The sequence below is a fragment of the Canis lupus genome, chromosome 13, assembly GCF_011100685.1.
Source record: "Canis lupus familiaris isolate Mischka breed German Shepherd chromosome 13, alternate assembly UU_Cfam_GSD_1.0, whole genome shotgun sequence".
In the NCBI taxonomy this organism is placed as follows: domain Eukaryota; kingdom Metazoa; phylum Chordata; class Mammalia; order Carnivora; family Canidae; genus Canis; species Canis lupus.
Window position 1 is genome coordinate 1173319 of NC_049234.1, and position 14095 is coordinate 1187413.

Here is a 14095-nt window from a genome sequence, read left to right on the forward strand (position 1 = left end):
TGTGTGTGTGTGTGTGAAGCTTATGTTTGATTTGGTGTTCTTTTTTCTTTTAAAAGATTTTATTTATTTATTCATGAGAGAGACAGAGGCAGAGAGAGAAGCAGGCTCCACGCAGGGAGCCTGACGTGGGACTCCATCCCGGGACTCCAGGATCACACCCTGCCCCGAAGGCAGGCCCTAAACCGGTCAGCCACCCAGGGATCCCCAGTGTTATTTTTTCTAAAGTAAGCTCTACATTTTGTGAACTTTAACTTTATTACCATTCCTTAAACAATATTCCTAGCCAAATACTATTTGAGAATAAATCACATATTTTTTCTTTTTTGTCTTATAATCATGTAAAGTTTTTTCCCCCATAGTAATGTCTGCTTAATTTTTATTTTAAGTATGGTCATTAGTAACTTAAACTTTTCCATTTATACTCATTAATAACTTTTGGGGGGAGGTTTTGACAAATATTTTGGTTCCTTATAAGTTCAACTCAAATAAAATTCTGCTTATAACAAATATATTAGAACAGAAATTTCTAAAAGATTGCCTGGTATTTTCTTTCTAGCTGCTGGCCATTCCCTTTGTAGCAATATTTTATATATTAGAGTTTCTGTTTAACAAAGAATTAGGCTAGTTCAATGAAGTTTTCTGGAATATTATTAGTCCAAATAATAGAAGATACATAATTTATTACCAGCAGATTTGAGTGGCGTTGGGTTAATTGATCAGGGAGTTTTCACTACTGCTATTTTACACTTAGTGGTATTTTATAATTATTCTAAAAATTAATGTTCTCTTCTCAGATACCAAATTCTTCAATGGAATTTTATATTCTTTTCTTTTTGCAATTGTTCCCTTTTTTCCTACTTCTTTTTGTATCACACAAATACTTCTGTGCTTTATACAATATAGAAACTCACTGAATGCTTGCTGATTAATTTTAAGTTATTCCCTAAAACATTTAGGATCACTGGGGCTCTCTGATATTAATGTTAACTAGTGGATAGTGAATTGGGGTTAGAAGTTAGAGAACTAAGTATGTAATTATGTCTTTTTTATTAATGGAGTGATTTATTCTCTATATCCTTTTTTTTAAAAGATTTTATTTCTTTATTCATAGAGATGCAGAGAGAGAGAGGCACAGACACCGGCAGAAGGAGAAGCAGGCTCCGTGCAGGGAGCCTTACGTGGAACTCGATCCAGGGTATCCAGGATCAGGCCCTGGGCTGCAGGCGGCGCAAAACTGCTGCACCACTGGGGCTGCCCCTATATCCTTTTACTTTTTAATCTATAATTTACATAGGGCTAATAATTGCAGTTGCCTTTTGTCTCAGAGCATAATGTTGAAGATCATGAGAGTTATATGAATGTTTTGGGTTTTTTTGGCAGGAAAAAATGTTTTTTGAAAATTTAAAAGCATTCTACATGTATAGATGTTTTGTGAGGCCCCTGATACATGATTGTGATTACATAAGAAAATGTTCATAAAATAATCAGCACGGTGCTTAACACAGAGTAAGCACTTAATGGTGGCTGCTGTTATTATTATTTAACTTGCATACGTGCTTAAAATTTCAGTTACTTTATATTTCACATTTTAAAATGGATAGGGTCTAATTATACTAAATTTTTGTAAATTTGTTTCTCATGCTTTTCATTTTATGTGGTTTTCTTAATTGGAATTTTTTTTGTCTTTTAAAGTATGCATTTACCATTTATACATTTTTACACATAAATAGTTAAAATTTATAATTGGATTGTTTAAAATATTATAATTAGTTAATTCATTATATGCAATCGAATATTTTGAATTATAAAAATTTGAATTATTCCATATATAACCATGTAATAAGACATTTGGTTATTTGAGTAATGGCAGTTGCTTTGAATTATATAATTTCAATAAATTATATTTTGTCCTATATCAGATAAGCAAAATTTATATTGCATTATTTTTTTATATAACAGATATTTTACCCACAAAGAGCAATTTTACCCAGTTGAAGATAAAAAATTCAAAAGCAATTTAAACTTAACAATTGAGGGGACACCTGGGTGGCTCAGTGGTTGAGCGTTTGCCTTTGGCTCAGGGCGTGATCCTAGAGTTCCCACATAGGGCTCCCTGCATGGAAACTGCTTCTCCTCCCTCTTCCTATGTCTCTGCCTCTCTCTGTGTCTCTCATGAATAAATACATAAAATCTAAGAAAAAAAAATAAACCCAACATATTAGATCTCATACAGATAGTTATTTTTTACCCATTTATAATTTGCTATAGATCCCTTCCTTTTTTTTTTTCAAATTATGTTTTATTGTTTTCCCTATTAAAAAATGATCCTATTAAAGTGACTGGAGCCCTCCTTCTGTAAACATTAGAGATACTTCATACTTTTTCAATTTAAAATTATTTAAATGGAAGTTATTCAAGTAGTTTATTACCTCTTCCTATAGAGGAAAAAAAGTGTGTTCCTCTGTGTGTGTGTTTGTGTGTTCGCAGGCTTGCCAAGTTTGTGTGTGTGATTTACTTAAATTAAGATTGCTTTCTTTCCTTTCAGAAACCTTTCCCAAAATGTTAGAAGAAGCATAGAAAAACATTTGCAACTTTTGTTTCACTTGGTGAACTAGTCAGGAACTGTGCGCAATAATCCAACATCATCTTAAGATTTTTGGCTGTGTTTTCTCAAGAGCAAGAAAAGATTTTGCTTCCAGTTCCTGCACATTATTTTTTACTCGTTGGATTTCCTATTCAGCACCACTTTACTTTTATTCTTTTGGTTATTAATCTGTTCATTTTGGAAGAATAAGTAATTAAAACAGTTTTGAAAAGTTTTCTGTGTATGAGATATTTTGTTGGAGCATCTACAAAAGCAATAAAAATACTTGTCCAAATCCTCAAGATGCAGATGGTGTCATGAATGTTTTGGAGGCAGGAAACCATACAGTCCTATTTTAAGAGATTCTATTTATTTTTAAGTCAAATAAAAATTTTCCCTGCTCTTTAAAGTACCTGACTGGCAAGACAACTTTTATGGCATCCATTTATAGAAAAAAAAAGAAAAAGAAAAGAACACACAATTCTTTTGGTAGATTGAGGTTTGAATACCACAGCTCTTGGAGACATAGAGATCTAGAGCTTAATTTGGAGTTTATTTATTTTTTCACCTACTTACTTGCTATCTTCCTAAACATGTTAATTTTTATCTGTTTTATTTCTTCTTTTTCAGTGTAATTACATCATCTCCATAACCAGGAGAATTGCTGCCTGCTCCTCAGTTCTGTATCACTAATGAAGATCTTTGTCTGTTGGATTTCCTTAGTACAGGTTAGTACTTGACTTTTAGTTTGCTCAGAGTCATTATCAGGACTTTTCTGACTGTACTATCAGTGCTTCCTTTCTTTGTTTTCCATGTGGTAATTTCTTTCCTTTTTTTTTTTTTTTTTTTTGAGCAAAGAGAAGTGTATTAAGCAGAGATACAGAGAAATCTCTCAAAAGTTAGAGGAGTCCTGACAGGGTTGCCCTTTCCTAAAATTTTTGTATTGTATTTTCCCATTTCTGTTCTCTACTTTTCTTTCATAGAGGTTCTAATAAAAACCGAGCAACCAACCAAACAAAACAAATGAAAAGTCCTTCCTGCTTCCTGAATACTTTGACTCTCTCATATTTAGTTTCCCTTTTATTTCATTCCTTAATTAGTACTACTTTTGAAAATTATTTGGCATCTCTTTTAATTTCATCAGGTCATACTCTATTCCTAATACTTCTCAAATCTGCAGCTTCTGTATCCGTACAGTTTCCAGCATCTAACAAAGTAGTTCATCTAAAACACAAATATGAACAGATCACTTGTCCTAAGAAACCATATAATAATTCTCCAACACCTGCAGTAGAAAATTAATCTTAGCGCGGAATACAATGTTCTAGCCTCGGTTTACCTTCCTGACACTTATTTTGGTAATATGAGATTTCACGTAATCCCCAGAATTTACTATGCTGTTTTCTCACCTCTGTACTTTGGCTCATGTTTTTCTTTACCTAAAACTTTTTCTTACCCTTTCTTTGCCTAGCTAGGAAAGAAGGCATTTATCTTTCAAGACTCTCCTTGGTTATCATTACTTCCAGGAAATCTTACTGGTGAGTCATGTGACCCCGTTTCCTTGCAGTCTTTCCTTAACTCTCCTAGCTCTTATTTATCTGTTGCTATCATTCACTAAAGAATGAGCATCTTGTGGGGCCAAATTTGTAGTTGGTTTTGTGACAGAAAGTATTGTTAAAAGTATCTGTTGAGGGGCAGCCTGGTGGCTCAGTGGTTTAGCGCTGCCTTCAGCCCGGGGCCTGATCCTGGGGTCCCGGGATCGAGTCCCACGTTGGGCTCCCTGCATGGAGCCTGCTTCTCCCTCTGCCTGTGTCTCTGCCTCTATTTCTCTCTGTGTGTCTTTCATGAATAAATAAATTAAATATTTTTTAAAAAGTATCTGTTGAACCAAACTTTTTTCAATTCTGTGTAAAAAAAAAAGAGTTGAAAGAGTTAATAAAAAAACTATACCAGACAAAAGCACATCACAGGCTTCTGATAGCTTTATTATCACAAGCAACTGATCCAATAGGCTAGACTTCTAACTTTTTCCTATTCTGAATCCATTCATAATGAGGGAGTGAGCCACAGCATTACACCCTGAAAATTCTGGATCAAAGCAGTTTCTCTGTTTGCAATTCCAGTTTCTCTGGAACTGCCTGACTTGGACAGTTTTGGCATGAGTAATAAACTCTCAGATTATTTTAGAAACGATGAGCTCTGTGCAGCAGGTGTACTTCCCAGTGTATGCTGACAACAGAAAGAAAAATATAGCTGATTCCAGTTCCAGAACAACCTCAGTCTCTAGTCATTCTCCAAAAGCCTTTGGCAGGAGATATATTGGAATGCTCTGACTGTCCATGTTCTTGGAAAGATGGCAATGGGAAAAAAGTTGCTTTCATCAGGCAAGTGTTCTTCATTTCTAAGTTCAAAAAGTTTAACCTCTCAAAGAATGTTTAAAAGACAACAGAACTTTAAGCATGTCCAAGAAAGTACATTAATATTAGTCTCTGCTTCCACTCATTCTCATACAACTTAACTTATTCCCCAGCTATTTTTGGGAGAAGAATTTCTCTAGTATTCATAGGAAGTAAGCATTTTAAAACTTATGAAGCTTGCTGTGATGAGCCTGGTGTGTTATATGTAAGTGATGAGTCACTAAATTCTACACCTGAAACCAATTTTACCACATATGTTAACTAACTAGATTTTAAATAATAACTTAAAAAAAACTAAAATGAGGCTCGTATACATTTTGAAGGGTACATATGCTCTTGTCATTTATTTTTAACAGGATGGATGAAAGTAAGAAATGTTCTATAGTTCATGTGAGTTCACTGAAACAGTTCTCCAGTGCATGTTTGCTACATTGCTCAATTAATACTATTTTTTAACCAATTAATTAGGAGCATATGAAATTATCCTATGTTATGACAGAGAAATAATCACCTTTTTAGATATAGTTAAAATTTATTTAGGGTTGGCTAATAATACTGATTACTATTTGATGCTATATGTAATTTTTCTACATCAATGTTGTCCAATAAAACTTTCTGCTATGATGTAAATGTTCTGTGTGGTCCAATAGGGTAGCTAATAGCTATGTGGAGCTATTGGGCATTTAAAATGTAGCTAGTGTGAGTGAGGAACTGAATTTACAATTTTATTTAATTTTAGCTAAATATAATTAATTAAATTAATTTTAATTAAATTTAAATAGACATATGTGGCTAGTGGCTACCATGTTGGACAGTGCAGATCTAGGGTATACAATGCCAGCAGTAAAGTTTTTAAATTTATTTTTATTTTTTAATTTATTTTGGATGTTATTTATTTATTTAACAGAGAGCACAAGCAGGGGGAGCAGCAGGCAGAGGGAGAAGAATAAGTAAGCTCCTCCTCATGGAGCAGGGAGGCTGACATGGGGCTCGATTTTAGGACCCTGGGATCACAACCTGAGCCAAAGGTAGACACTTAACTGACAGAGCCACCTAGGTGCCCCAGTAAAGTTGTTTTTTAATAAAATACTTGGGTACAAGGAAAGTATCACCCATAATCAGATGATCCATTCTCTCCAATGCTGATTACATGTCTTCCTCATAGTTTCCTAATGCAAATTTTTGTGTCAAAATGTCTTCATGGCTTGAAAAACTCCTTTTTAAAGTTTTTATTTCAAATCCAGTTAGTTACCATACGGTTTATATTTCAAGCATACAACATAGTGATTCAACACTTCCAAATATCACCTGGTAGTCATCACAAGTGCACCCCTTAAGCTCCAACACCTATTTAACCTATACCCCTTATCTCCTCTCTGGTAACCATCAGTTTGTTCTCTATAGTTAAGGGTGTTTCTTGGTTTGCCAAGACAATCCAAGCATTATTTGTAGCTTTGAAAATTAGAATAGTTTAAGTGCTTAACAGTGGAGTTAAACATAGGTTAAATAAATCCTATAAGTTATATTATATAGTTGACTATTACAGATTTAAGGTAACAAATGCTTACTGACATAGAAGAGTGTTCTTAATATATTATTTAAAAATTCATTTGTTATGAAAACTCATTTATGATAGTTATTCTTCACATAAAAGGAAATTAAACTACCTATTTAATTTAAAGAAAAATGAATACCTGTGTGTCTATCACCCACTTACTAAAATGAACATTATCAAAAGAAAAATGAACACTACCAGTTTCTTTAAATATCCCTATATGACATCGTATGATGGTAAGTGCAAGAAACAAAAAAGCATCTTAGAATATCATAAAAATGATAGAAGTATTTTCAGTATAACTTAATTCAGTGAAAAGACAAATGTAGAGTAGAAGATGGGAGATTTATACACTAAGATGTTAGCAGTTTTTACCTCAGGTTGATGGCATTGCGGGTGAATATAAATTTTAAATTTCTAATTTATGTTTCATTCCTTTGCAATGAACATTTTTAGGTTTGTAATAAAAATACATAACAGGGGCAGCCCCCGTGGCACAGCAGTTTAGCGCCTCCTGCAGCCCAGAACGTGATCCTGGAGACCCTGGATCAAGTCCCACGTCAGGCTCTCTGTATGATGCCTGCTTCTCCCTCTGCCTGTGTCTCTGCCTCTCTCTCTCTGTCTCTATGAATAAATAAATAAAATCTTTTAAAGAATACATAACAAATGCTTTATATATACATGTAACTTTATCAATATCTTCAGTGAAAAAGGGAGATTGAAAAGTCAAGAAAATCCTTTATTTTCCTTGAAGGCTGGGAAGATTATCATCAGAGACTGGAAAAGGATTGTTTATGATTCACCATCAAACAAAAAGGTCTTTAATAATCATTCTTAATCAACATAACAATATTATCCTTTTTGGTAAAGCTCTGTATTAAGTGAATAGTGCAAAAGAACCCTAAGTGTGTACGTGTCCTGAGTGTTCAGATTAGACAGAGGAGATTCTTTCTAGTTGCAATGGCAAATAGCTTATCAAAGAGGAAGGCTTTGATTTGGACTTTAAAGGATACAGAAGATTTAGATCAGCATTGACAAACTCTTTGGCCTTGGGACTCTTAAAATGCTCTTCAAAATTACCGAGGACCCAAAAGAGTTTTTGCTTACATGGGTTCTATCTCTTTGTATTTATCATATTAAATTAAAATCAAGAAAATCAATAAATATCTTTTTTTTTAAAGATTTTATTTATTTGGCAGAGGCTTCTGGGAGTTTTTCTTTAAAGCATAAAAGATGATAACAGCAGCTAGGCCAACTTTTGAACCTGCGAGAGGTGGGAGAGGAAAAGGAGAAGGTGATTTGAGCCAACTCTCAAAGAAGTATTCAAGTAGAGACCTACCTTCTCATACAAAGATAAAATATAGACAAACGACTCAGGATGTCCCTGAAGAGGGTCACAACCATGACTTCAGGAAGGAGCTGGAAGAGAGAGAGCAAGCTGCTGCAAGAGAAAAAAATAGAGACCGTCCAACAAGAAAACATACAACCTCCTCGTCGGTGTCAAAGAAGCCTCTGTTAGACCAGATTCCTGCTGCCAACCTTGATGCAGATGATCCTCTAACAGATGAGGAAGACGAGGATGAATATTTTGAAGAGGAGAGTGATGATAATGACACTGCAGCTCTTCTTGCAGAACTAGAAAATTTTTAAAAAGAAAGAGCTGAAGAGCAGGCCAGGGAGGAACAAGAACAGAAAGCTGAAGAAGAAAGAATACATATGGAAAATATTTTGAGTGGAAACCCTCAATCTCATTGGTCCATCCCAGCCTCAGCCAACTTCAAAGTTAAAAGAAGGTGGGACGACGATGTTGTTTTCAAGAACTGTGCAAAAGGTGTAGATGATCAGAAGAAAGACATAAGATTTGTAAATGATACACTGCGATCTGAATTTCACAAAAAGTTCGTGGTGAAATATATTAAATAGTACAGTTTTATGTGCTTAATTAAAGACTGTAAGGTGTAAACGATCATTCTCACTTTGTTCTGTTTTTCTCTTTCCCCTCTAAATTGTGTATAGGCTTCCCTAATTTTAAGTTCCAAACTACCTTTTTATAACCTTATTTGATGAAGACTTGGGAATTGGTTTAACCTAGTTTCCATCCTCTGAATATTTCCAGTAATATGCTTTCCTTTTAATATGGGAAAGGGAATCTTCTTGTAATAAATATTTTCAAAACTTGAAATACCTAAAAAAAAAGATTTTATTTACTTATTCATGAGAGACACACAGACAGAGGCAGAGACATAGGCAGAGGGAGAAGCAGGCTCTCTGCGGGGACCCCGATATGGAACTTGATCCCAGGACCCCGGGGTCAAGCTCCAAGCAGAAGGCAGATGCCCAACCACTGAGCCACCCAGGCATCCCAATAAGTATCTATTAATTTATTTAAAAAAAATACATGTTAACATAAATAATATATTCTTATGAAAAATAACTATATTTTTCTAAAACAAAACCAGTTAGTGAAAAAAAATGCTTATTGTTTTACATTTTTCATTTTAATATATGGCTTAATAGAAGACAGCAGGATTCTCATACCTGCTTCTGTTGTGATATTACACATTATACAGCCTCTGGAAAATTCCACTGTTCATTTGCAAAAGAATGAGAGTGAGAAGGCAAACAGCATGTTACTGTTTTTACGAACAAAGTGTTGATGTTGTGAGCTCCCTGAGAACTACTTAGAGAATTATTGCTGAAAACAGACTGGGAGAAAAATAGAGAGATGGCATTATTTCAGTGCTGGGAAAGCATAAGGCATATCAGAGAAAGTGAGCAAACTGGTCTGGTTGTTGTGAAAGATTTATATGGGGGAAGGTGGGAGAGATATGGCTAGAAATGTAGGTTTTGGGTAATCATATTATGTCATTTAAAACATACCAGCTTCCTTATTTATGGCTATAGTCACAGATCTCTACTTTTGGCTTCAGAAATTTCCAGGACAAGAATGATAGAAGAGAAATGCGTGCTTAGTTCCAGGCAGTTACTGATTTGTTAATTGCTTCATTCATTCAATTCATTTGGTGTCTACTACTTTGCCAAAGTATCCACTACATTCCAAGCATCAAGTAAGAACTAGTGATACAAAGATGATAATGACATAATCCCTACCCTATAGCAGCTCTCAATTAAGTGGGAGATTCAGGTATTAGAAGGTAGCGATACATTTCTTAAACTGGAGGATTATAGAGCAGAGAGCAGCTGTGACTGGGAGGCATGGTGGATAGGTTGTGGGGTGGATAAGAAGTCTTAAAGGTTGAAGTCCCAAATACCAGCAACCAGTCCTATCAAACCATGGTGAGAAATACTGGAAGTATAGGGTTGACAATTACAGTATCAGAGCTAATACAGTAGATCTGGGGTAATGTTCAATACTACAGAATAATTTCCTGAATATATGTTCTCTTTTGGAAAGTAGAAATGTACAAAGTCTCTTTCCCTGAAAGTCCTACAGAATCTTTTCAAGGGCAGGCGATACCACTTTAGCGTCTCTTTTCCCTTTCATCATCTTTTTCAGTGTTTTGGCTCTCTTCTGTGACTCAGTAACTAGAGTGAAGGGAAGGACGAAATGTCATTACTACAGCTTTAAACCAGGTACGGAGAACACCTTTACAGCTCAGAGCGTTATGAATAAGTAAATAAACAAAGAACCTGTCTCCCAGCACCACCTGCAGGGGATGAAGAAGTCTGCAGCAGAATTCAATACTTCTCAGCCAATGTATCTTTAGTCCAACATTCTTTACTGAGCATCTACTAAGAGAGTGATTTTAGTAACTGAGGAGAACACAATGATCAATAAGAGACCATGCACCCATCCCGTAAGGAACCTTATTAGAATTTGGAGATTTTTGTAGTGATTAGAGTAGCTAAGAAGAAACTGATTAAATCTAAAAGAATCAGATTTCTTTTGTGCAGATAAATAAAAAAGCAAGTTACATTGCCTTTTTACATCTTCCATTGATAGAAAATAAGGAAGTTGGTATGTTTTAATTGACATAATATGATTCCCCAAAACCTACATTTCTAGCCATATCTCTCCCACCTTCCCCCATATGAATCGTTCACAACAACCAGACCTGTCTGCTCAACTCTCAGAAGTAAGTTTGCCTTGAACGCCTTCCATTGATTTCGTGGTTTTTAAAAAAGGTTTTTTATTTATTTATTCATGAGATACACAGACCCCCTGTGGGGAGCCAGATGCAGGACTCCAGGACCCTGGGATCACGACCTGAGCCAAAGGCAGATGCTCAACCACTGAGCCAGCCAAGTACCCCTGATTTCAGTTTTAAGTAGTGAAGTAATGAAATCTGCTTTTGAGACTTCGAGTCTGTTGAGTTTGTAATATGATGAGAAAGGCCTGTGCTGCATACTAATAATCTATGTGGGCCAGTTAAGGTTGCGTTTTTCCTAATTTTAGGCTACCTCAAACAGATGTCTTATGGGATAGCTCTCTGCTGGCTATAAAAGGGTTTGGATGGAAGAAGATACATAGCTTAGTATAAATCCATATGCAGGGATCCCTGGGTGGCGCAGCGGTTTGGCGCCTGCCTTTGGCCCAGGGCCTGATCCTGGAGACCCGGGATCGAATCCCACGTCGGGCTCCCGGTGCATGGAGCCTGCTTCTCCCTCTGCCTGTGTCTCTGCCTCTCTCTCTCTGTGACTATTATAAATAAATAAAAATTAAAAAAAAAACAACTTAAATCCATATGCACCTATCTGAAATTAACTCAAAGCATATTCGATCTAGTAAGAGCCTTTTACTTTCCTTATTGAATCATGTCCTAGGAGCTAGGAAGAAAGAGATTTCCAAAAGTTCCTAGACTTTTATAGACTTGCAAACAAGTATGAAATATTTTTCTGATTTCTAGCATTTAAAATAGGAGAATGTACTAGGTACACAAAAAGCAAAATAAATGAAATTATTTTCATTTATAAAAACATTTGTTATTTGTAGTAACATCCTTAGAATGCAGAAAGACAGGGATCCCTGGGTGGCTCAGTGGTTTAGCAACCTGCCTTTGGCCTGGGGCTTGGTCCTGGAGTCTCCGGATTGAGTCCTGTGTTGGGCTGCCTGCATGGAACCTGCTTCTCCCTCCCTCCCTCCCTCCCTCCCTCCCTCCCTCCCTCCCTCCCTCCCTCCCTCCCTCCCTCCCTCTCTCTCTATCTGTGTCTCTCATGAATAAATAAAATCTTGAAAATAACCACAGAAGTACTTCTGCTGGGTGAGTGATAAAGACTATGAATAAAGCTGATTTGCAGATGGCTTTCAATGTTTTTCTTTGTCTAGATTTGGAGAGTTCTTATATGTACAGGCAGGGTTTTTTTTTTTGTTTTTGTTTTTTTTTTTTTTACAGGCAGGGTTTTTAGGGGGAGCAGCCAGTCAGCTATTAATCCTCTCACTCATCCCACAACCCCAGAAAAATCTTATGTGACTTTGGCTAGTGGTATTCTTGTGTTTCCAGTCTTTTAAACTAGGCATTTGAACTTCCTAATGCAAATTAAGTCTTGAATCATCACTCCCAATTAGACCTCTTCCCAAAATCACACCATGAGTTGTGAAAGCAATAACATGACTGGTAGATTAAATAATACACTGTTAAAAATAAAGGGATCTTAGATATTATAGAGTCTAGTATTTCTCAAAGTATGGGTTCTCTATCTGCAAAAGAATTTCTTGCCTCATTACAAATGAGGACTCTTGGGCTACACATCAAACCTAATCAATTTCAGTCCCTAGGAGTGGCATCCAGGAATCTGCATTGTTAACCAATTCCTTAAATTGATATGTGCATTAAGGATTAGGAACCACTCATTTCATCACATTGCTTCATATTGCAGATGAGGAAATAATATCAGAGAAGTCAAGTGATTAGGCCAAAGTGACACAACCAGTTAGAGGCAGAAACCGGACTCAAATTTTTAAACTCCCAAATTTGAATTTCTTTCAACTATAAGTAGTTTTTATTTATTTGTAAATTCCCAATAGATCTCAATGAAAAAGAAATTTGAGTTCTTTGTTCTCTGATATTCTCCTCAAATTTAATACTAATAATTTACCATTAATAGGTTCCCAGTACTTGGTGAGTAAGCTGTTGCCCTGAAATTTAGGGAATATCAACTATAGAAGCTTATAGACAAAGGAATTTTGTTATCTTGTTAGTGTCCCATTCCCCACCACAATAAGACAAGCAATAAGACAAATAAGAATATATATTCATGTTTCTTAAATCGCATGAGAACAACAAAATGTAAACAGAAAATCCTGCTACCAGTGTTAAACAAGAATATCTCACCCTCTATAACAACATACCATATGGTATTTCCTTACCTTGTTCAGTATTTAGCCTAAAAATTTATTGCTGGGCGTCTTGGCAGCAAGCTGTGCAAGTCGAAGTGGAATCTGATTGAGGTGAGTTAATTAATGTGGTGGCAGCTTGGAATGTTGTCCAGCTGCCAGTGAGAATTATGTTTGTTTGCCTTTGGCCCAAGTGTGAAATGGCTGGTTGTTGATTTCAGAAGTGTGAGTGTACATTTTTATATCTCACATGAATGAATACATTTTTTGTATCCTACACATTTGGGGAAATGCTAAAATTTATTGGGTAATGTTATTTACTACTTGTGTGGCAGAAAGAGAAAAGTAGAATTTTACGCCAGAGGTTGACTTTGCATCTGTAGAAAAAGCAAAAGCAGGTGGCATATAAATCTATGAACAGGTAAATAAGCCATCTGAAATTAGGTCATCTGGGCTAATGTTTTCAGGAATAACTTTAAAAAGGAGGTAAGCAAGATTTGAACCAGAGAAGAATAACTCTTGTAATGATAAAAGGATTCTGAAAGTAGAAACATAATTTGAATTTTGTCTCGAAAGGAATGGCTTTTGGATTTACTACTTAGTTACATTTAGAATTTTTATTTTCTTTTCACCAAACACAACCCTCTATTGAAGACATCATCTCTCTGTGCAATCCTCCTTTCTATCAACAAAGATGAGTAATTCCTGCGAAGTGTTTTTGATGTAAAGGTATTATATAGTTTTGGCCAAGGTTACTGATATAAGCAGGGTTCTCCTAGTAGTCTATAACTGACATGAAACCAACATAGTTCAAAATACGTTCGCAGGGTGTCAGATATTACTGTTCTCTGACAATTTTTTCTATGTAAAATACTAGTAAGATAAAATGACTTGGCAAGAGTTTTATTTTAGTAGATTAGGGAGATGAATACTTAAAAATTTAATACATATATACACATTTCCTTCTTTTATTCCATCATTTTGAAGAAATTTAAAATACACTAAAACTGAAGGAAACAGTAGGTAGGAGAGATAAAAGCAAATAATACGAAGAAATATTTGTAAACCTAACAAAAAAAGTGTTACCAGAATGCCTTTTTGATGGTTAAAAGATTTTCTTAAGTCCTGATGTTGCCATGAGAATATTAATAAAACAAAATAGAAGTGTTTACACTTTGGAAGATACTAAACAAAATTTGTATGTCAAGGAAAACACTAACGAAAATAGTATTTTAAAGGTAGAA

The 14095-nt window shown here is 35.3% G+C and overlaps 1 long non-coding RNA gene and 1 pseudogene across 1 annotated transcript; both read left to right on the forward strand.

Annotated features, from left to right (window-relative positions):
• The first annotated feature begins 1903 nt into the window (after positions 1 to 1903).
• Positions 1904 to 13331, forward strand: LOC111098488. The gene is made up of 4 exons (XR_005368253.1): positions 1904 to 3312; positions 4056 to 4122; positions 10074 to 10150; positions 12894 to 13331. It is a non-coding gene; the product is annotated as an uncharacterized LOC111098488 (long non-coding RNA).
• On the forward strand, positions 7347 to 8568 carry LOC606993 (annotated as a pseudogene).
• Positions 13332 to 14095: the final 764 nt, after the last annotated feature.